The sequence below is a fragment of the Triticum aestivum genome, chromosome 2D, assembly GCF_018294505.1.
Source record: "Triticum aestivum cultivar Chinese Spring chromosome 2D, IWGSC CS RefSeq v2.1, whole genome shotgun sequence".
NCBI classification, from domain to species: domain Eukaryota; kingdom Viridiplantae; phylum Streptophyta; class Magnoliopsida; order Poales; family Poaceae; genus Triticum; species Triticum aestivum.
Genome location: NC_057799.1, coordinates 6,475,977 through 6,500,143, shown reverse-complemented (window position 1 = coordinate 6,500,143; position 24,167 = coordinate 6,475,977). Strand labels below are relative to the sequence as shown.

Genomic DNA, 24,167 nt, shown 5'->3' with positions numbered 1-24,167 from the left:
TTATTGATGTGTACTTACTAGTGTTTATAGCAACCCCTCAGTATTTGATACTGGTTCAGTTGCTAAAGAGTAGTAACTCAAAAACGGGAGTAGCAGAATAAACAGAGACTAGTAAAAGACGAGGTGACGATGTGTGTTGGAAGTAGTTCCAAGATTGATATGATCATCATCGCACACTCCCTATACTTTCGGGATTAGTGTTGAAACTAAATAAGTGTTATTTGGTGTTTGCGTTGAGCATGAATATGATTTGATCATGTTTATTGCAATACGGTTATTCATTTAAGTTAGAGAACAATTGTTGTTCTGTTTACATGAATAAAAACCTTTTATGGTCACACACACCAACGAAAATGGTTTGTTGGATCTCGATCGTAGTGATACACATATTCATAATATTGAAGCCAAAAGATGCAAAGTTAAGAATGATAGTGCAACTTATTTGTGGCACTGCCGTTTAGGTCATATTGGTGTAAAGCGCATGAAGAAACTCCATACTGATGGGATTTTGGAATCACCTGATTATGAATCACTTGATGCTTGCGAACCGTGCCTCATGGGCAAGATGACTGAAACGCCGTTCTCCGGAACTATGGAGAGAGCAACAGATTTGTTGGAAATCATACATACAGATGTATGTGGTCCGATGAATATTGAGGCTCGTAGCAGGTATCATTATTTTCTGAGCTTCACAGAGGATTTGAGCAGATATGGGTATATCTACTTGATAAAACATAAGTCTGAAACATTTGAAAAGTTCAAAGAATTTCAGAGTGAAGTGGAAAATCATCGTGACAAGAAAATAAAGTTTCTAAGATCTGATCATAGAGAAGAGTATTTGAGTTACGAGTTTGGCCTTCAGTTAAAACAATGTGAAATAGTTTCACTACTCACGCCACCTGGAACACCACAGCATAATGGTGTGTCCGAATGTCATAACCGTACTTTATTGGATATAGTGCAATCTATGATGTCTCTTACCAATTTACCACTATCATTTTGGGGTTATGCATTAGAGACAACTACATTCACGTTAAAAAGGGCACCATCAAAATCCGCTAAGACGACGCCTTATGAACTGTGGTTTGGCAAGAAACCAAAGTTGTCGTTTCTTAAAGTTTGGGGGTGCGATGCTTATGTGAAAAAGTTTCATCCTGATAAGCTCAAACCCAAATCGGAGAAATGTGTCTTCATAGGATACCCAAAGGAGACAGTTGGGTACACCTTCTATCACAGATCCGAAGGCAAGACATTCGTTGCTTAGTATGGATCCTTTCTAGAGAAGGAGTTTCTCTCGAAAGAAGTGAGTGGGAGGAAAGTAGAACTTGATGAGGTAACTGTACCTGCTCCCTTATTGGAAAGTAGTTCATCACAAGAAACGGTTCCTGTGACGTCTATACCAATGAGTGAGGAAGTTAATGATGATGATCATGAAACTTCAGATCAAGTTGTTACTAAACCTTGTAGGTCAACCAGAGTAAGATCCACACCAGAGTGGTACGGTAATCCTGTTCTGGAGGTCATGTTATTTGACCATGACGAACCTACGTACTATGAAGAAGCAATGGTGAGCCCAGATTCCGCAAAATGGCCAGAGGCCATGAAATCTGAGATGAGATCCATGTATGAGAACAAAGTATGGACTTTGATTGACTTGCCCAATGATCGGCGAGCCATTGAGATTAAATGGATCTTCAAGAGGAAGACGGACGCTGATAGTAGTGTTACTATCTACAAAGCTAGAATTGTCGGAAAAAGGTTTTTGACAAAGTTCAAGGTGTTGACTACGATGAGAGTTTCTCACTCGTATCTATGCTTAAGTCTGTCTGAATCATGTTAGCAATTGCCGCATTTTATGAAATATGGCAAATGGATAAACAAAACTGCATTCCTTTATGGATTTATTAAAGAAGAGTTGTATATGATGCAACCAGGAGGTTTTGTCAATCCTAAAGGTGCTAACAAAATATGCAAGCTCCAGCGACCCATCTATGGACTGGTGCAAGCATCTCGGAGTTGGAATATAAACTTTGATAAGTTGATCAAAGGATATAGTTTTATACAGACTTGCGGTGAAGCCTGTATTTACAAGAAAGTGAGTGGGAGCACTACAGCATTTCTGATAAGTATATGTGACTGACATATTGTTGATCGGAAATAATGTAGAATTATTCTGTAAAGCATAAAGGAGTGTTTTAAAATGAGTTTTTCAAAGAAAGACCTCGGTGAAGCTGCTTACATATTGAGCATCAAGATCTAAAGAGATAGATGAAGACGCTTGATGAGTTTTTCAATGAGTACATACCTTAACAAGATTTTGAAGTAGTTCAAAATAGAACAGTCAAAGAAAGAGTTCTTGCCTGTGTTACAAGGTGTGAAATTGAGTAGACTCAAAGCCCGACCACGGCAAAAGATAGAAAGAGAATGAAAGTCATTCCCTATGCCTTGACCATAGGTTCTATAAAGTATGCCATGCTGTGTACCAGATCTATTGTATACCCTACACTGATTTTGGCAAAGGAGTACAATAGTGATCTAGGAGTAGATCACTGGACAGCGGTCAAAATTGTCCTTAGTGGAATAAGGATATGTTTCTCGATTATGGAAGTGACAAAAGGTTCGTCGTAAAGGGTTACGTCGATGCAAGTTTTGACACTAATCTAGATGACTCTAAGTCTCGGTCTAGATACATATTGAAAGTGAGAGCAATTAGCTAAGAGTAGCTCCGTGCAGAGCATTGTAAACATAGAAATTTGCAAAATACTTACGGATCTGAATGTGACAGACCCGTTGACTAAAATTATCTCACAAACAAAACATGATCACACCTTAGTACTCTTTGGGTGTTAATCACATAGCGATGTGAACTAGATTATTGACTCTAGTAAACCCTTTGAGTGTTGGTCACATAGAGATGTGAACTATGGGTGTTAATCACATGGTGATGTGAATTATTGATGTTAAATCACATGGCGATGTGAACTAGATTATTGACTCTAGTGCAAGTGGGAGACTGAAGGAAATATGCCCTAGAGGCAATAATAAAGTATTATATATTTCCTTATATCATGATAAATGTTTATTATTCATGCTAGAATTGTATTAACCGGAAACATAATACATGTGTGGATACATAGACAAACAGAGTGTCACTAGTATGCCTCTACTTGACTAGCTCGTTAATCAAAGATGGTTATGTTTCCTAGCCATAGACATGAGTTGTCATTTGATTAACGGGATCACCTCATTGGGAGAATGACGTGATTGACATGACCCATTCCGTTAGCTTAGCACCCGATCGTTTAGTATGTTGCTATTGCTTTCTTCATGACTTATACCTGTTCCTATGACTATGAGATTATGCAACTCCCGTTTACTAGAGGAACACTTTGTGTGCTACCAAACGTCACAACGTAAATGGATGATTATAAAGGTGCTCTACAGGTGTCTCCAAAGGTACTTGTTGGGTTGGCGTATTTCGAGATTAGGATTTGTCACTCCGATTGTCGGAGAGGTATCTCTGGGCCCACTCGGTAATGCACATCACTATAAGCCTTGCAAGCATTGTGACTAATGAGTTAGTTGCGGGATGATGTATTACGGAACGAGTAAAGAGACTTGCCGGTAACGAGATTGAACTAGGTATCGAGATACCGACGATCGAATCTCGGGCAAGTAACATACCGATGACAAAGGGAACAACGTATGTTCTTATGCGGTCTGACCGATAAAGATCTTCGTAGAATATGTGGGAGCCAATATGGGCATCCAGGTCCCGCTATTGGTTATTGACCGGAGAGGTGTCTCGGTCATGTCTACATAGTTCTCGAACCCAAAGGGTCCGCACGCTTAAAGTTACGATGACAGTTTTATTATGAGTTTATGTATGTTGATGTACCGAAGGAGTTCGGAGTCCCGGATGAGATCGGGGACATGACGAGGAGTCTCAAAATGGTCGAGACGTAAAGATCGATATATTGGACGACTATATTCGGACTTCGGAAAGGTTCCGAGTGATTCGGGTATTTTTCGGAGTACCGGAGAGTTACGGGAATACGTATTGGGCCATACGGGGAAGAAGGAAAAGGGCCTCAAGGGTGGCCGCACCCCTCCCCTTGGTCTGGTCCGAATTGGACTAGGGAAGGGGGGCGCCCCCTTCCTTCCTTCTCTTTTTCCCTTCCTCTTTTCCTATTCCATATGGGAGGTGGAATCCTACTAGGACTAGGGAGTCCTAGTAGGACTCCGCACTTGGTGCGCCCCCTCCTAGGGCCGGCCTCCTCCTCCCTTGCTCCTTTATATACGGGGGCAGGGGGCACCTAAGAACACACTTGATATACAACAATTGATCCTTGAGAACATCATCATCGTCACGACACCGTCGTGCTGACGAAACTCTCTCTCAACACTCGGCTGGATCGGAGTTCGAGGGACGTCATCGAGCTGAACGTGTGTAGAACTCGGAGGTGTCGTACGTTCGGTACTTGATCGGTCGGATCGTGAAGACGTACGACTACATCAACCGCGTTGTGATAACGCTTCCGCTGTCGGTCTACGAGGGTACGTGGACAACACTCTCCCCTCTTGTTGCTATGCATCACCATGATCTTGCGTGTGCGTAGGAATTTTTTTTGAAATTACTACGTTCCCCAACATCGAGAACCTGTGGGACACGACAGAGGAGGTGGAGGCGAACTATAGCGACAGCGATCTGTACCTGCTGGTGGGCGAGGGGCCGACCTCGTTCACCGAAGCTGAAAGAGAGCAGGGATGGCGCGCCGCTATGGACGAGGAGATGAAGAGCATCATGGACAACGGGACTTGGGAGCTGAGCGAGCTCCCGGCTAGCCATCGCCCGATCGGCCTCAAGTGGGTCTACAAGCTCAAGAAGGATCCCCAGGGGGCCATTGTGAAGCACAAGGCACGCCTGGTGGCGAAAGGCTACGTGCAGCGGGAGGGCGTCGACTTTGAGGAGGTCTTCGCGCCAGTCGCGCGCATGGACTCGGTGCGCGTCCTCGTCGCGCTCGCGGCGCACCATGGCTGGCAGGTACACCACATGGACGTGAAGTTTGCTTTCCTGAACGGTGACTTGCTCGAGGAGGTCTATGTGCAGCAGCCGCCGGGGTACGCCGTGGCTGGTCAGGAGGGCAAGGTGTTGCGCCTCCGAAAGGCGCTGTACGGACTGCGCCAAGCACCAAGGGCCTGGAACGCGAAGCTGGATGAGAGCTTGTGCGCTCTGGGGTTCGAGCGTTGCCCGTCAGAGCACGCCGTCTACCGTCGCGGCTCGCGCGCCTCACTGCTGATCGTCGGGGTCTACGTTGACGACCTCGTCATCACCGGAGCGGCCACGACGGAGATCATCTCCTTCAAGCAGCAGATGACCGGGATGTTTCGCATGAGCGACCTGGGCATGCTCAGCTACAACCTCGGGATCGAGGTGAGCCAGGAGCGCGACCGCATCGTGCTCGGGCAGGCGGCCTACGCCAAGCGACTTCTAGAGAGCGCGGGCATGGAGGACTGCAACCCCAGCAACACACCGATGGAGGCTCGGATCAAACTGAGCAAGGAGAGCACCGCCGCCCCGGTGGACAAGACAAAGTACCGCAGCATCATCGGAGGACTGCGGTATCTGGTTCATACAAGGCCCGACGGATCATTTGCAGTCGGGTACTTGAGCAGGTTCATGGAGAAGCCCGCGTCTGACCACTACGCTGCAGTGAAGCATCTTCTGCGGTACGTGGCCGGGACGCTGGATCACGGCTGCGCATACGAGCGCGGCGATGGAGGACTGCAGCTAACCGGCTACAGCGACTCGGATCATGCTGGGGACACGGACGACAGGAAGAGCACGAGGGGGGTGATCTTCTTCCTCGGTAAGAGCCCGGTGAGCTGGCAGTCCCCGAAACAGAGGGTGGTAGCGCTCTCCTCGTGCGAGGCCGAGTACATGGCCGCCACTGCCGCTGTGTGTCAGGGCATTTGGCTGTCGCGGCTGCTTGGTGAGATGCTGAACAAGGAAGCTGCGCGGCCGAAGATCCTCGTCGACAACAAGTCGGCGTTCTCCCTGGCGAAGAACCCTCTCTTCCATGACCGCAGGAAACACATTGAGATCAGGTACCATTTCATTCGTGAGTGCGTGGAGCAGGGCGCGTCTTCATCGACTACGTCAGAACCAGCGAGCAACTAGCTGACACTCTGACGAAAGCACTTGGGCGTCTCGCCTTTCAGGAGCTGAGAAGGAGTATTGGTATGGTTGAAATAATACGCCAACGCCAACATTAGGGGGGGTGATAACATTAGGGGGGGGTGATATTTTAGCTAATCTAGTCGTTGTGCTTAGCTTAGTTTTTCCCTTCTAAAAATAATCGCATGAGCCGCGACATGTGCGTGCCATGCACGTAGCTTTGCATGGGCCTGAGGGCGGACGTGGTCACGTCGAACGGCCCGGTAGTTTAGCAGGTGGATTAGGAGGCACGATCAGCTCTCATGGGACGGCGCGAGTCATGCGGATCGTGGCGCGTAGTTAGGATCTCCACCAGCATCTCCTTCCTTGTAACGAATAAGTAGCTGAGAAAGAAAACGGGAAAAGTCGCAGAGTTTGCACGGGACGTAAAAACTTTTGTCTCCTTTGTGATCGTGAGTTGCGAGAGTCTAGATTCCTAACAGGGATCCTATCGATAAACCCCCCGGCGCGCGGATATATTAGATTAATAACCTGATGATTATTTTCTTGGATTCCGCAGGTGCCGTCCATGGAGAATGTGAGGCCGCCGGGCCTCCGCTCCGCTGCTGCCCCGCTAATCCTCTCGTGCGCCCCGGTGGCGCGGCCGGCCTGGTCGCCCCTCCGCCGCAGCAGCTGGGCGCGCCGGCCCTTCAGGCGGCTGCTTCCCCTGGGGCTGCGCGCCGTCGGCCTATTCGCCCTCCGCCTTCAGCTCTCCAGCAGGGCCGCAGCCACAATCTCCCACGGGGAGCGCTATGCCTGCTGCACTCTGGTATGCCAGCGTTTCAACAGCCAATGCAGAGTGCAGACCATGCCACTGTCTCCCACTTGAGGGCCTTCGATTCGATGGGCATACTCCAGGTGCAGAGCTTGGCGGAGGACTTCCAGTCTCTGCCAGTGAGTTCTGAGCCTGGATCATCGCTTGATGATGTACAAGGTCTGCCACGTCCATTCCATTAGATGGTGATGAGGGGCCTGCTACTGAATTGCCACCCGAGTTAGTTCCGTCCGACAACCCACACTACTATTGGGGTAACGACTAACGAACTCTACTTTATCATTTTCTTTATCCAAAGCACCGGATCATTTTGACATTTTTGTTTCTTGATGCTTAGGAGGAAGTGCCCGTTGTCAACTTTGGCTCGGCTGGTGTAATCCGCTGTCGAAGATGCAGGACATATCTATACATACCCTTATGCAACATTTGCAGATGCTGGAAGGAAATGGAGCTGCAATCTTTGCACATTGCTCAATGATGGTAACTTTTAACTTGGGAGTTGTAAATATTCAGTGTTTATCGAATGATTGATAACCAATGTTTCTGCCATCCATCACATCATGTAATAAAACCTGTAGCTTGGACTGCTAGTTATGTGGCCACATGTGTTGTTTCCCAATTTCCGCCTGCTTGACTAAAGCCGGAACTGCTTACTAAGATTTTCCGATCCCGACACCGTTTAATTGTTCATCCTTAAGATCCCTTACTACAATGTTTGCAAAATAGTGTGAGAACCTTTCTAGCATGATATACTGTTGTCGTGGTGCGGTGTTTTCATAGAAGGATGAAAATTTCTGTGCAACTGTTTACGCCACGAGTGAACTGTAACCGGAGTAAAGATAGCCATTTATCATCGGCTTATCACTGTTGCAAAATGATAAAGCATCACTGGACATACCAGAGTGCCAAAAGATGTTTTGTCTTGATTCCTGAAAAGCTTTGAAAATGTTAAGGAGAAATATGGCTTTCCATGGACACAAATTGAATTCTTAACCTTTGGCAGCACATCACACTTCCACAATTTTAAGGTATTTCCTACAGCTCCTCTTAGGTATTACTTTCTGTCGAGATTGCATTTTGCTTTGCAAAATCACTGCTTTAACATACCAAATTTGATTTAATGAGGTACTTACGCAACTTGTATTCTTTGCTTGTATCAGTCTTCTTTGAGTCAACTTCAAATGATGGTGGTTGCCGATTTGGACGATGTTTTCTTGCCATTGCCTGACGATCTCTTGGTAAATTTGGTTGATTCTAGACATGTTGTCGAGTCCTTTCTCGATAGCTTGCCCAAATATGTTTCAGGACAACATAAATGTAGAATCTGCTCTTGGTCCTGCGCACGGAGCAGCATCTATGGTTATGGTAAGATCCTTGATGGATTATTATCGAAGTACTTGGTGGTTGTTCTTGTGTGCCCTCTGTTAACTGATTTAATCTCTGGACAATTATGTCATCTCCCTGTTCTAGGGTCAAACTGGGGGTAAGTTGCTTGTTTTCCCGAGTACATTGCCAATTGGCTGATTAAGACTTCGATGAGATGATGTCGGTGCATATGGAACAGATAAGGAGCATATTCTGAGGATACCAGAAGATCCCTTCTATAGACAGATGGCTGCCGAGTTCATGAAAAATCAGGTTGCAGTGGACATATTTTCTTTGCTCTTCCTTACTGTGATATGTATTAATATGTAGGTTCTCTTGACGAAAGATACTGTGGTCAGGTGTACCATTATCCATCCTTCAAGGCAACTACACAGAGGGAGAAACTTAAACATGAGCTTACTCGGGAGACTGCCTCAGAATCTGTCATGCGCATCAGATGTGGAAAAGGTTCTAGATTTATATCCACAGCTGTATATATTATCTTATCTTCCTAAATATTTCCTTGCCTTGTTAGTTTATCCAACCTAACTCTCATGACATAATACTTTCCAGGGTGCGTTTCACAACATATCATGGTCACTTCATGCTAAGGTCAACAGATTTGTTAGCTCTTCCTTGCCTTGTTAGTTTATCCAACCTAACTCTCATGAAGCTTTTGCGATGCAACTGTCTCTAGAGGAGACCCTGATGACGACGCAGACTGTGTATACTTTCAAGTGGCGTTGCTGTATCCTTTCCTGTGAAGTTGCTTATGCACTGGTCTCCATCTCTTCATTTCAGTGAGAAAGTTGACACTAGTACATTACAAACGATAACTTAGAAAATGTCAAAGGAGCACCTTTCTCAAGGTTTCCTTTGCTCCTAGTTTGTTGATAGCTAGGTCCATGAATATGGTTTGTCAGTAGAGAGCAGGACTGTAACCTTCATCGTGCTTTGGAATATTTTATTTCCACTTAGGAGAGATTCGAAACACTTATTTTTTCTTGTGTCCTTAACCACCATCAGATATACACCATCCTCTGGTGAAAGACGTATCAGGGTGCATACGGCAGCTGCACCTGCGGTCACAGATCTTAGTGAAATGTATCGTCAAGCAGATACTGGTGCCATTGTGTCAGGGTTGGCTAGAATCGGTCAGTACTAAATTGATGCTCTCCCCTTTATAAATGTGAATATACTTGACTGAGATCACTTTATTACTAATAATCGCTATCCTGCAGCTGTTGAAAACTCACTGTCTGATAAGCTGGACAGTGCCCGGCAGCAAATACAGTTAAAGCTTCTGAGAAGTTTGAAGGAATACCGGAACCTATATGTTGTACAACATCGCATAGGAAGGAGACTGATATATACATTCTGGCCTTATGTAAATCTCTTGCTCTGAGTGGTGGTTATGCTGATGTCTCTCTTGATGAACGTTGTGCTGCTGGTTTCAGTATGATGATACTGCCTGCAAGAAGGCTGCTCAATTTTATTTATCCTTCTCTGTACAGGCTTGATGAAGTATTGACAGTGGTATGCAGTATTTCCTTGCAACTAAACTGATGAAGTTCCTTTTAACCAGAGCTACTTGTAGACTTGTGATTTTGAAACTATATAAATCAACTAGGAGGAATAAAATTAACTTCAGTTCCGTTTGTTTGGGGTGGAAAGAACCAGTGTCGTTAGTCTGCTCAATTAGTTCCATAGGCCTTACTATAATTCTTGTCTTGAAAATTTGCAGCCACATCTGGCATGGCATTAAGCGAAATAAGTACGTAACCTCTAGATGTTTTTATTAGTTATGTTCGATATGAAGGTTTCTTTGAATTTAGGCACACTTGTAGTCAAAATGGAAATCAGTATAAGTTAAAACTGATTAGTCTGCTTAGTTGGTTTGGTAGGGCCTTAACCCCTGTTTCAAAATGAAGTTCCATTTGTACATCGTACAGCCAGCAGGCATAGTAAGCATTAATTGAAAATGAGCTGATTTGATTGGTATATTCGAAGTTAACATTTTGTTTAATCTAGTTCTACGCATTGGTTTTTCTAACTGACATAAATGTCGTGATTTTCAGCAACCAGATAGGATCGATGGGTCTCTGAAGCGGTTGCCATTGACCTTGCAGTGCCTAGACACTGCTGGTTTATATCTTCTTGATGATGGCTTCACCTTCCTAGTATGGTTAGGTAGGATGCTCCAACCTGAGCTCATGAACGACATTCTTGGAGTCAGCCTGTCAAGCATCCCTGATCTATCAAAGGTATCCTTCTTTACTCTTTGGTAAACAATATAATCCTGACTTTGGGACTTATACTTCATTCCTCTTTCTGTCCTTCTATTTTGGCTTTCTTAAACAAAACTCAAAAAAATTAACAGTATATCATGCCATTTCTCCTTTTTAGTCTGTTCTTAAAAATACCTCCGATATGCCCTGAGATGAAAATCTAGTACTTCAGTTAATAAAAGGCTCACTGTTAACATGTAATACAACACCATTTTCGGTTTGTGCTTCTTGCTGACATGGTGTATCTTGCAGATTCAGTTGAGAGAATGTGACAACAATCACTTGAGAGACTTCATGGCAGTACTAAGAGCCCCGAGGGAGAGGGATTCTTGGCGTTACCAGCTGCCCTGTGTGGTACGGCAAGGCGAGCAGCCAAGAGAAGGCTTCCTACTTCTGTCCAACCTCGTCGAGGATCAGATGGCAGGAACAAGCAGTTACATGGGCTGGATACTCCAAGTTGACCGACAAAACACGAAGCTCATGATGATGCACGGTGGATGGACCTGATTTTTTTTTGTCTTTTTGTGTAAAAACTGCTGCAGATTCGGTTGCTGTGCCAGTCCCCGATCCGCACTCATAACCATTGGAACAAAATGGCGCGCCAGCCGTGTTCTACACATGCCATCCGATCCTGTTAGCAGCAGCGCTCTTGTTGGCGGCGAGCAATATAGTCTTTCTTGTTAATATTTCGTGGGGAGAAAATTATACAGCTGCTGTATCAGAATAAGTAGGCATTTGGAGTCTTTGGTGTAGGGGTTTGTACGCATTTGTATCGTCGAGAATTTTAGTTGGAAAGATTGTGTAAATTCATGTTTGATCTGATGCAATGCCTCTTTACTCATGGTTTCCTCTTGGCGCCATCCTAGGAAATATAAAGTTCAAGACAAGATGTGACAAGTGCAGAACATAAAAGAAAAAAACATATGCTGAATGAAATTTGGAATTAGCATTAGATTGCAATGGAGCATAGATGTTGTGGCTGAATGACTGACCTAGTCTCATGATAATATATGAATTAAACATAAGCTCAGGGCATGGTATAGCTGTGGCTGAATAACACAAGTCTTATGAGGTCTGGATCAACATAAGAGGCTGCACAAAAATAGGCTGAATGCAGTAGCTCAGTAGTTGGCCGAAGTCGTCGATCCTCAGTCAGCTCCTAGACCTGAGACTCGAACATCTTGCCGAGTTCATACCCCAGGTTGCCAACATCGCTGTGGAAGGCGGACGGGGGCTCGCGGTGGGCGATGTAGACAGCCAAATAGGCAAGCAGGATGACGGCCCCGATGAAGTTAGGCACCTGGTATTCATTTCGATTTCGTCATACAATCAATCAACGATAAGTATATACGTATCACACAAAACAAGAGCTAGCGTCGATTGAGATAGGAGAAAGTATAGGATCTGTTCATACCGCCATGCATGTGCAGATCAGGTTTAGCGGCCAGAGACCCGCACAGAGCCGAAGTGCACGCATTGACCAGGCACAGCAGGACCTCGTACAACGGGTCCATGTTGTCAACCCTCTTGATCCTCGCTGCTTCGACCTGCACATTGACCCCAACATTGTGCTGCAGATTGATCCCAGGTATTACATGTATCATCATCATTAATCCAGAGCAATCATCTATTACTCAAGTTAGTATCACTAACCAGATCCACAAGGGAGAAGCCGTAGGAGAGCAGCACGGCAATGATAGCCAGGACCGAGATGAACATGGCGCCGACCAGCTTGGTGAAGACAATCAAGGGCAGGACGATCGATGTAAGGAGGACGGGAGCAAGCACGTACAGTGCGTGGCGGCGCACAGCCCCGACGGCGAACCACACGAAGACGGCCCCATAAGCCAGCTGCACAACTATGGAAGCCCCGTTAATGGTCAATGAGGCAAGGGCGTTGGGGTAGTGGGGTGCGGCGTACAACACCATGACGACGCTGCTCAAGAGCGTCAGCATGTGGCCGTACACCGTCGGGTCGCCGACGCCCTTGTCCTTGAAGACAGGGATCACGAAGCTGAGGCTGCAAAAACAATGCAGGTATACAAACTGTGTAAGAATCTACAGTTACACGCACAATTCACATTAAGAATGTACTAGTATGAATTTAAGCTGAGGTTGCATTAGAGACACACAGCAGAACCGGGCAAAACACTGAAACAAAAGCGCGCCCAACTTGTGGCGATCCGGTGGATCCATCCATGGCGCAAGGAAAGGTGGCGCTTTTGTTGAACCTACGGGCCGGGAGGGCAAGCCGGCCGGGCGCGACGCCGCATGGCATGATGATGCCCTGTGCCGTGCTACCGGTGCACCAAATCGGCCAACCGCCGCGCCGTCGATCAGTTCCCCATTCCCATCCCCATGGCTTGGCAACAAAGAAACCAAAGCCGCCACCTTTCCAAGTCAAACCAACACGAACTACGCCGGCCGGCCGGGTGCTTGCACATGTACACTCGCTGCCGGATCGATCGACACACCCCGGCCGGCGAGGCACGACGATGGACCAAGAGAAAGAAGATCGGCTTTTGAATCCGGACCGGCCCCAACCCCAACGCGCGCGCCTACGAGTCGGCCGCATGCATCGCCTAGCCGGCGATCCGGCGGGGCGCATCGATGATGCCGCGCAGGAAAGAAAGCAAACCCGCCGGCGATGCACCAAACGCAAGGAACACAGGAAAAAGGCACCGACTTTTGCACCCGACGGCGCGCGTACGGGGCAGCACCTGCGCCCGGCGATCGATTCCGCCGGCCGGCCGGGTGCTGCTGCTGCTGCTGCTGCATCGGCGCGCACACACCTACAACTAGGCGCGCCGCCCGCCCCCGTCGAATCCAAGGTAGGAAGAACAGAGAACCGTACGGACTTTGGTGCCCCAACCCAACCCAACCCAACGCGCGCCTACGAACGAATCGACCGCAAGATCATCCAAGACGGGGAGAGGGAGGGAAGGAGGAGCACGCTTACATTGGCAGCAGGGTGAGGGCGAAAGCGGCGCCGTTGCCGAGGACGCTCAAGCCGGTGAGCGCCACCTCCGCCGCCTTGGTGCGGCCGGCAACCGCGACGCCGGCCAGCAGGGGCCTCCCGCCGCCGCCCATGGGCACAATGAAGGACGGCATCGCTCTCTCCCCTCGCTCCCTTGCAAGATGTGGCTCTCTCGCCTGCAGAGTGGTGGGGGAAATGCAAGTGGTTCGAGGCAGAGCAGGCCGGCGAGGGTTTATGACGAGGGAGAGGGAGGGGCCTGGCTGGCTGGTCTCCGCCTCTCCCATCTTTTCTGCCATGCTTTCGCTTTATGACGACGTGCGTGCGGTATCACGAATTCGAAATTCAAACCAAATCGATAAGCCACGAGCCCCGCGCGATTTTCATGCCATGTGTGATGTGTCCTTACATTAGTCGCCAAAATATGATTAATCACCTTCGGCTGCTTGCACCGCTTAGTCAGAGCATCTCCATCTTCAATTCCGTTCCCTCAAACGGCCACAATATCCATCGACGAACACGCCCGCGGACATGGCTACCGGATCCAGCCATCCAACTCCATCCTCTAAATATTCGTCAAGGTCCGGTCTTCATCTCATTTCAGATGCATAAGAGCATCTACAGCCGGACGCCTCATACTCCCGCGCGGGCCGCCCGGTCACGATTTTTCGACCCATATGGGCTCCTTCAACGGGCCTCAAACACCCGGGCTGACCGGCACCCCTCATATCCAGCATAAATATGAGGCGGATATGGGGCGCGTCCGCCACGTCGGACCCGACAGCCCACTGCCACCGCAAATTGCTCCAACCTTCCTCCTCCTTTGGCCGCTCGTCCAACCTTGTCCACGCCCGAACCCTCGCTGTCCTCCACCCTTGCTCCCAATCCTCACCACCTGTTCCGATCCACCGCCGGAGATGTCGTCCAACCCATCCTACACCGCCGCGACGGAGACACAATCCACCTCGTCCGTTGGCGTCCCTTCGTCGGCTCCGACTTGCAAGACGGAGAACATCGCCCGGAAGTTGCGGCGGCGTCACAGGGAGGTTCGGACATGGTGGACCAGCTGTCTCCTTCGCCACACCCGGAACCCCACAGCCCTTCCATCCGAGCGCTGACGCGGATTATGCCGTCTGACCCCGTTGGGACAGAGGAGGATTCGACGGCCGGCTGGGCCATTCTGGAGAGCTTTCCGACCACGCAGATGTCGGTTGTCGACGTTTGTGACTCGCCGCAGCTCGTTCGGGCGCGAATGAGCACGGGCACCGGCAGCGCCCCGGCTGCCCTCGACATGTCCGATCGAATGACTAAACAAGAGTCGGTATGTTTTCTTTGCTCCTGTCCGATCATATTTTTGCATAGACCATTAGTTCATTTCGCACATGATGAATGTTCGCAAACCATAATCATGTAGGAGGCTTTCTTGTCGAATATGATATATGACAATAAAGATCCGATCGAAATGGAGTATGAATTGTAGGTTGCCACCGTGATGTCTATTACACAGCTTGTTCTTCTAGACTCGTGTTGGGCCTCTAAGCGCAGAGTTTCATAGGATAGTAGCAAATTTCCCTCAAGTGGATGACCTAAGATTTATCAATCTGTGGAAGGCGAAGCATGAAGATGGTATCTCTCAAACAACCCTGCAACCAAATAACAAAGAGTCTCTTGTGTCCCCAACACACCCAATATATACAATAACAAATTATATATTCATGATGTTATATTATCATTCTTGGATGTTTTACAATTATTTTATATCAACTTTATATCATTTTTTGGGACTAACCTATTGACATAGTGCCCAGTGCCAGTTGCTGTTTTTCTGCTTGTTTTACATCACAGAAAATCAATACCAAACGGAGTCCAAACGCAACGAAACTTTTTGGAGATTTTTTCTGCACCAGAAGACACCCGGTGGGCCAAAGAAGTACCAGAGGCGAGCTCCGAAGGGAGCACAACCCACCAATGCGCGCCTGGGGGCCCATGCGCGCCCAGGTGGGTTGTGCCCACCTCGGTGGCTCCCGCACCGCCTCTTCGTCCTATAAATTGCCAAATATTCCAAAAACCCCGGGGGTAACCCTAGATCAGAAGTTCCGCCACCGCAAGCCTCTGTAGCCACGAAAAACCAATCTAGACACTGTTCCGGCACTCCGCCGGAGGGCGAAATCATCACTGGTGGCCATCTTCATCATCCCGGCGGCCACCATGATGAGGAGGGAGTAGTCCACCCTCGGGGCCGAGGGTTTGTACCAGTAGCTATGTGTTTAATCTCTCTCTCTCTCTCTCTCCCTCCCTCTCTCTCTCCCTCCCTCCCTCTCTCTCTCTCTCTCTCTCTCTCTCGTGTTCTTGAGATGCCACGATCTTGATGTATCGCGGGCTTTGTTAATATAGTTGGATCATATGCCGTTTCCCCTCTCTATCTTGTTGTGAATTGAGTTGTCCCTTTGAGATTTCGTTTTATGGGACTGAATACTTTTATGGATTTGAGAGCACTTGATGTATGTCTTGCTATGAATACCCGTGGTGACAATGGGGTATTATATTGATTCACTTGATATATGTTTTGGCACTCAATTCACGGATTCCCGAGGTGACATTGGGGTAATCTATGCATAGGGGTTGATGCACGTTTTCGTCCTTGTTTCTCCGGTAGAAATCTTGTGGCACTCTTTGATGTTCTTTGTGTTGGATTGAGTATTATGAATCTGAAATTGTTTCATGCATATCGTATAATCAACTCACAGATAATCGCAGTGACATTGGAGTATCTAGGTGACATTAGAGTTTGTTGATGTGTATCATATGTTGTTATTTTAGTACGAACTCTTGGTTAGATCGATCAGAAAGAATAGTTTGGTGTTATTTTAGTATGAACTCTAGGGTAGATTGATCGGAAAGAATAGCTTTGAGGTGGTTTCATACCCTATAAACAATTTATTCTTATGTTCTCCGCTAGATAAGAACTTTGGAGTGATTCTTCATTGCACGTGAGGGATGGTTATATGATCCAATTATATTAACATTGTTGAGAGATTGCACTAGCGAAAGTACGGACCCTAGGCCTCATTTTCAAGCATTGCAATACCGTTTGTGCTCCGTTTTATCAATTGCTACCTTGCCATTTTTATTGTTCCTGTTACAAAAATCAATATCTACTACCATTACTACACTTTTGTCACCATCTCTTCGCCGAACTAGTGCACCTATACATTTTACCATTGTATTTGGTGTGTTGGGGACACAAGAGACTTTTTATTATTTGGTTGCAGGGTTGTTTGAGAGAGACCATCTTCATCCTACACCTCCCACGGATTGATACACCTTAGGTCATCCACTTGAGGGAAAATTGCTACTGTCCTACAAAACTCTGCGCTTGGAGGCCCAACACAAGGCTACAAGAACAAGTTGTGTAGTAGACATCAAGCTCTTTTCTGGCGCCATTGCCGGGGAGGTGAGTGCTTGAAGGTATATCTTTAGATCTTGCAATCAAATCTTTTAGTTTCTTTTTTTATCACTAGTTTGGTTTATAAAAAAAACTACAAAAAATGGAATTAAGGTGGTCTCATATTGTTCATCTTTATCGTGTCTTTCTTGAAAATGATGGATTGGAAAATTGTGCTCAATTGATAGAAGAATAATTCAATAAAATGTTTGGCATAGAATCTTTGAATGATGAGCATGATTGCAATTTTGTTGGTATGAAATCTTTGAATATCCACGATGCTAATGATATGCAAGGCCATCAGCTTAGGGATGCTATATTTGATGAAGATGATATTTTTAGTCCCCCAAGTTTTGATGAGAAAATTTATTATGATGAAATCATGCCTCCTACTTATGATGATTATATTGATGAAAGTGGATTTGGAGAGGTCATGACTTTATTTAGTGATGAATCCATTACTTTGGAAGAGGTTTCAATTGACTATGACAACAAAGTTGCTATCTATGATGATTACGGTGATGACATGTATGCTATAAAGAATAATGATAACCATGAAACTTGTCATTATGATTTTAATTTTCAATCCCATGATAGTTATTTTGTTGAGTTTGCTCCCACTACTATTGATGAGACTAAATTTGTTTATGTGGAGAGTAATAAAATTTCTATGCTTGTGAATCATGAAAAAATGCTTTATGTGATAGTTATATTGTTGAATTCATTCATGATGCTACTGAAAATCATTATGAGAGAGGAACATATGCTTCTACATATCTGAATAATATTAAGTTTCCTCTCTTTATGTTGAAAGTTTTAAAGTTGCACTTGTTTTGCCTTCCTATGCTAGTTGATTCTTGTTCCCATAAATTGTTTTCTATGCATAGAAAGTGGATTAGGCTTAAATGTGGTTTCCATGTGTTTCATGACGATGCTCTTGTTATGTTTCAATTCTTATATTTTATGCGAGCATCATTGAACTCTTCATGCCAAGCTAAAAATCATTAAAGAAAAGCGCTTGTTGGGAGACAACCCAACATTTACCCCTACAGTTTTTTGTGTTCACATGATTAGGCTACTGTATTAATCATGTATTATAGCTTTTGTTTCAATAAAGTGCCAAGTAAAGTCTTTGGGATAGTGTGGATGATAGTTGACTTGATTCTGTGCAAAAACACAAACTTTTGCACTCGGTCCTGGAATTTTAAAAATTTCACTGGAACATGCTTTTGATATGAATTTTTTACAGATTATTGATATACAAATTTCCTACGCTTTCCTAATTTTTTAGAATTTTTGGAGTTACAGAAGTATGGTTGGAGTACAGATTACTACAGGATGTTCTGTTTTTGACAGATTCTGTTTTCAATGCACAGTTTGCTTGTTATCTAGTTTCTATGGCTTATATTGCTCTATATAAATTATGAAAATGACAAGGTAGAGTAGGCATTGTGTGAGAACAATTATGAATCTTGTCTTTGACAGTACCGAAGTGAATGATTTGTCTTTATCGTACTAACCTATCTCACGAAGTTCCGTTAAGTTTTGTGTGATTGAAGTTTTCAAGTTTTGGGTGAGATATCGATATGAGGAGTGATACGTCTCCGTCGTATCTACTTTTCCAAACACTTTTGCCCAAGTTTTGAATGGAACTAACCCGGACTGACGTTGTTTTCAGTAGAATTGCCATGGTGTTATTTATGTGCAGAAACAAAAGTTCTCGGAATGACCTGAAACTTCACGGAGATTATTTATGGAAATAATAAAAAATACTGGCAAAAAAATCAAGGCCAGGGGGCCCACACCCTTTCCACGAGGGTGGGGGGCGCACCTGCCCCCCTGGGCGCGCCCCCTGCCTCGTGGGCCCCCTGGAGCTCCACCGACCTCAACTCCAACTCCATATATTTGTGTTTGGGGAGAAAAAAATCAGAGAGAAAGATTCATCGCGTTTTATGATATGGAGCCGCCGCCAAGCCCTAAACTCTCTCGGGAGGGCTGATCTGGAGTCCGTTCGGGGCTCCGGAGAGGGGAATCCGTCGCCATCGTCGTCATCAACCATCCTCCATCACCAATTTCATGATGCTCACCGCCGTGCGTCAGTAATTCCGTCGTAGGCTTGCTGGACGGTGATGGGTCGGATGAGATCTATCATGTAATTGAGTTAGTTTTGTTAGGGTTTGATCCCTAGTATCCACTATGTTCTGAGATTGATGTTGCTATGTCTTTGCTATGCTTAATGCTTGTCAATAGGGCCCGAGTGCCATGATTTCATATCTGAACCTATTATGTTTTCATGAATATATGTGAGTTCTTGATCCTATCTTGCAAGTCTATAGTCACCTACTATGTGTTATGATCCGGCAACCCCGAAGTGATAATAATCGGGACCACTCCCGGTGATGACCGTAGTTTGAGGAGTTCATGTATTCACTATGTGTTAATGCTTTGGTCCGGTACTCTATTAAAAGGAGGCCTTAATATCCCTTAGTTTCCATTAGGACCCCGCTGCCACGGGAGGGTAGGACAAAAGATGTCATGCAAGTTCTTTCCCATAAGCACGTATGACTATATTCGGAATACATGCCTACATTACATCGATTAATTGGAGCTAGTTCCGTGTCACCCTATGTTATGACTGTTACATGATGAACCACATCCGGCATAATTCTCCATCACCGATCCAATGCCTACGAGCTTTTCATATATTGTTCTTCGCTTATTTACTTTTCTGCTGCTACTGTTACAATCACTACAAAACTATCACTGTTACTTTTGCCACTGTTACCGTTACTATCATACTACTTTGCTACTAAATACTTTGCTGCTGATATTAAGTTATCCAGGTGTGGCTGAATTGACAACTCAGTTGCTAATACTTGAGAATATTCTTTGGCTCCCCTTGTGTCGAATCAATAAATTTGGGTTGAATACTCTACCCTCGAAAACTGTTGCGATCCCCTATACTTGTGGGTTATCAAGGAGAATAAGGAGTGAAAAGGCCCTAAGATTGGGGATGCCCAAGGCACCCCGAGGTGATATTCAAGGAAGATCCAAGCAACTAAGATTGGGGATGCCCCGGAAGGCATCCCCTCTTTCGTCTCCAACATTATCGGTAACCTTACTTGGAGCTACATTTTCATTCATCACATGATATGAGTTTTGCTTGGAGCGTCATTTTATTTTGTTTTTATTTGCTTGCTGTTATTTTGAATAAAGTTTTGTATCTTTTATTTCAATAAAGTGGCAAGGATAGCCTTTACCATGCTTATTTTGCAAGTATATGAGTTGCTATTTCAAAACAGAAAGTTTGTCGCTGTTGCAAAAATTCTCGAGAAAAGTCAGAATGTGATAAAAGGTTGAATTTTTTTGCATAGTAAGATATGATAAATTTTCTGTAGTTTGGTAAAATTTCAGAATTTGTTGAGTTCAATAAGTATGGATACTTCTTCATCCATTACAGACTGTCCTATTTTGGCAGATTGCTATTATGTTTGCATTGTTTGCATCTGTTTGCTTGTTTAATGATTCTATTTGAGGATAAGAGTATTAAATATGCAGAGGCATTTAGTATGCAATGTTGAATAATAATTTTAGTGATTTTCTACAATAGAGAATGATAAGGTTTTGCTTGATTTATACTAACTTATCTCACGAGTTCTTGTTGAGTTTTGTGTGGATGAAGTTTTTGAGATTTAGAGAAACCGTGATATAAAAGGAATTAAGGAGACACAAAAGCTCAAGCTTGGGGATGCCCAAGGCATCCCAAGATAATATTTCAAGAACTCTCAAGCATCTAAGCTTGGGGATGCCCCGGCAGGCATCCCACCTTTCTTCATCAACAATTATCGGTTAGTCTCGGTTGAGCCTAAGTTTTTGCTTCTTCACATGATGTGTGCTATTCTTAGAATGTCATTTTATTTTTTTTCTTGCTTTTTTAATAAAATACTTAGACCTGAAAGTTTTTAAATAAGAGAGAGTCCACAATTAGCTACCTGTTTACTTAACTACTCGCTTGATCTTCACTTATATCTTTTTGGAGTAGCTTGTCATTTACTCTTGTGCTTCACTTATATCCTATGAGTAAATTGTTGAATGAATTAAATATCATGAAGTTGAAATTATATCATGGCTAGTGGTAGCTTCACATTGGGTTTAGAAAGTGAAATCCTTTTAAGCTTGACAATCACAATATTGGTCATACAAGCAATTCATGAATGATTACTATAAGGAAGAGAACTTTCACATGCAAATATATTATCTTGGACATCTTCTATGATTGTGAATACACATTAATTATTTTCAAACATGAGAAAATTAGTTGAAGTTGGACAAGGAAGACAATGTAATGATTTATGTTTGGGTATATTTGCATAGCAGTTATATTGTTATGGATCCTCCAACATGTGGTGTTTGCCTAGGATCTTTTGCTAGCCAAAAATTCGTACTAAGTAGAGATACTACTTGTGCATCCAAAAAACTCTTAAACCCACTTTCTTGCCATGAGTGTCCACCATACCTACCTATGGATTGAATAAGATCCTTCAAGTAAGTTGTCATCGGTGCATAAAGCAATAAAAATTGCTCCTAAATATGTTTGATCTTTTATTGTAAGGGAAAACTAAGTGTTGTGCGAACTTGTGATGGCAAAGTAATAAAAGCGACGGATACATAATAAAGGTTGCTATCATAAGGGGCAATATAACGTGACGTTCCTTTGCATTAAGAGCTTGGACATCCAAATAAAAAGCGCATGACAACCTCTGCTTCCCTCTGCGAAGGGCCTATCTTTTACTTTTCAGTATTTACTTTTCCGCAAAGAGTCAATAGTATGCATTCTCATTTCAACCACAATTATTCTCTAGTTGGCAAGCATCATGTGGTAGGGAAATATATTTGATCATGATTTATTATTGATGACAATTATCTCTATGATAAATGAGTTGGGAGGCAAAATATTAAGCCCCGATCTTTCTCTGTGTTCGATGGATGCCATTTGTTCTAAGAATATGCTTTGAGTACTAGCAATCGTGGAAGACTATATGATGATTGAGTATGTCGAGCTCTTACTTAGACTTTGTTGAATAAGTTGAATTGCAATTTTATGGTGACTAAGAATATAGGTTGTTGAGTTTCAAGAGAATTCATTGTTTGAACCTTAATATGTGAATTGATTGCTACTTTGTCATGATGAGTTTTATGAGAAAGAGTTACTGTTATGATGCTAGCAAAAGTGATTGAAATTATCATTGATCAAACTTATGCACTTTGCTAGCATTCACACTTCATAAATTATTTCTTTTATCATTTACGTACTCGAGGACGAGTAGGAATTAAGCTTGGGGATGCTGATACGACTCCAACCTATCTATAATTTATGAAGTATTCATGCTGTTATATTATCATTCTCGGATGTTTTAAAATCATTTTATAGCAACTTTATATCATTTTTTGGGAGTAACCTATTGACATAGTGCCTAGTGCCATTTGCTGTTTTTTGCTTGTTTTTTACAGCGCCAAAAATCAATACCAAACAGAGTCCAAACGCAGCGAAACTTTTGGACATTTTTCTGGACCAGTAGACACCCGGTGGGCCAAAGAAGTACCAGAAGGGAGCTCCGAGGGGAGCACAACCCACCAGGGCGTGCCTGGGGGCCCAAGCGCGCCCAGGTGGGTTGTGCCCACCTCAGTGGCCTCCCGCACCGCCCCTTCGCCCTATAAATTGCCAAATATTCCAAAAACCCTGGGGGTAACCCTAGATCAGAAGTTTCGCCGCTGCAAGCCTTTGTAGCCAAGAAAAACCAATCTAGACCCCGTTCCGGCACTCCGCCGGAGGGGGAAATCATCACCGGTGGCCATCTTCATCATCCCGGCGGCCACCATGATGAGGAGGGAGTAGTCCACCCTTGGGGCTGAGGGTTTGTACTAGTAGCTATGTGTTTAATCTCTCTCTCTCTCTCTCGTGTTCTTGAGATGTCACGATCTTGATGTATCGTGGGCTGTGTTAATATAGTTGGATCATATGGTATTCTTCCCTCTCGATCTTGTTGTGAATTGAGTTTTCCCCTTCAGATTTTGTTTTGTCGGATTGAATACTTTTATGGATTTGAGAGCACTTAATGTATGTCTCGCTATGAATACCCGTGGTGACAATGGCGCTCAACTTGCGGATTCCCGAGGTGATATTGGGGTAATCTATGCATAGAGGTTGATGCACGTTTTCGTCCTTGTTTCTCCGGTAGAAATCTTGGGGCACTCTTTGATGTTATTTGTGTTGGATTGAGTATTATGAATATGAAATTGTTTGATGCATATCGTATAATCAACTCACGGATACTCGCGGTGACATTGGAGTATCTAGGTGACATTAGAGTTGGTTGATTTGTATCATATGGTTTTATTTTAGTACGAACTCTTGGTTAGATCGATCGGAAAGAATAGCTTGGTGTTATTTTAGTACGAACTCTATGACAGATTGATCGGAAATAATAGCTTTGAGGTGGTTTTGTACCCTACAAACAATTTCTTCTTATGTTCTCCACTAGATAAGAACTTTGGAGTGATTATTCATCGCACGTGAGGGATGGTTATATTATCAAATTATATTAGCATTGTTGAGAGATTGCACTAGCGAAAGTACGGACCCTAGGCCTCATTTTCAAGCATTGCAATACCGTTTGTGCACCGTTTTATCAATTACTACCTTGCTATTTTTTATTGTTCCTATTACAAAAATCAATATCTACTATCATTACTGTTGGGTAACGTAGTAATTTTAAAAAAATTCCTACGCACACGCAAGATCATGGTGATGCATAGCAACGAGAGGGGAGAGTGTAGTCCACGTACCCTCGGTAGACCGTAAGCGGAAGCGTTATGACAACGCGGTTGATGTAGTCTTACGTCTCCACGATCGACCGATCGTAGTGCCGTAAGTACGACACCTCCGCGATCTGCACACGTTCGGCCCGGTGACGTCCCATGAACTCACGATCCAGCAGAGTGTCGATGGAGAGCTTCGTCAGCACGACGGTGTGATGACGGTGATAATGAAGCTACCGGCGCAGGGCTTCGCGTAAGCACTGCAACGATATGACCGAGGTGGA

The 24,167-nt window shown here is 44.7% G+C and overlaps 1 pseudogene; it reads left to right on the top strand.

Annotated features, from left to right (window-relative positions):
- Positions 1-6,592: 6,592 nt before the first annotated feature.
- On the top strand, positions 6,593-11,455 carry LOC123048171 (protein transport protein Sec24-like At3g07100; annotated as a pseudogene).
- Positions 11,456-24,167: the final 12,712 nt, after the last annotated feature.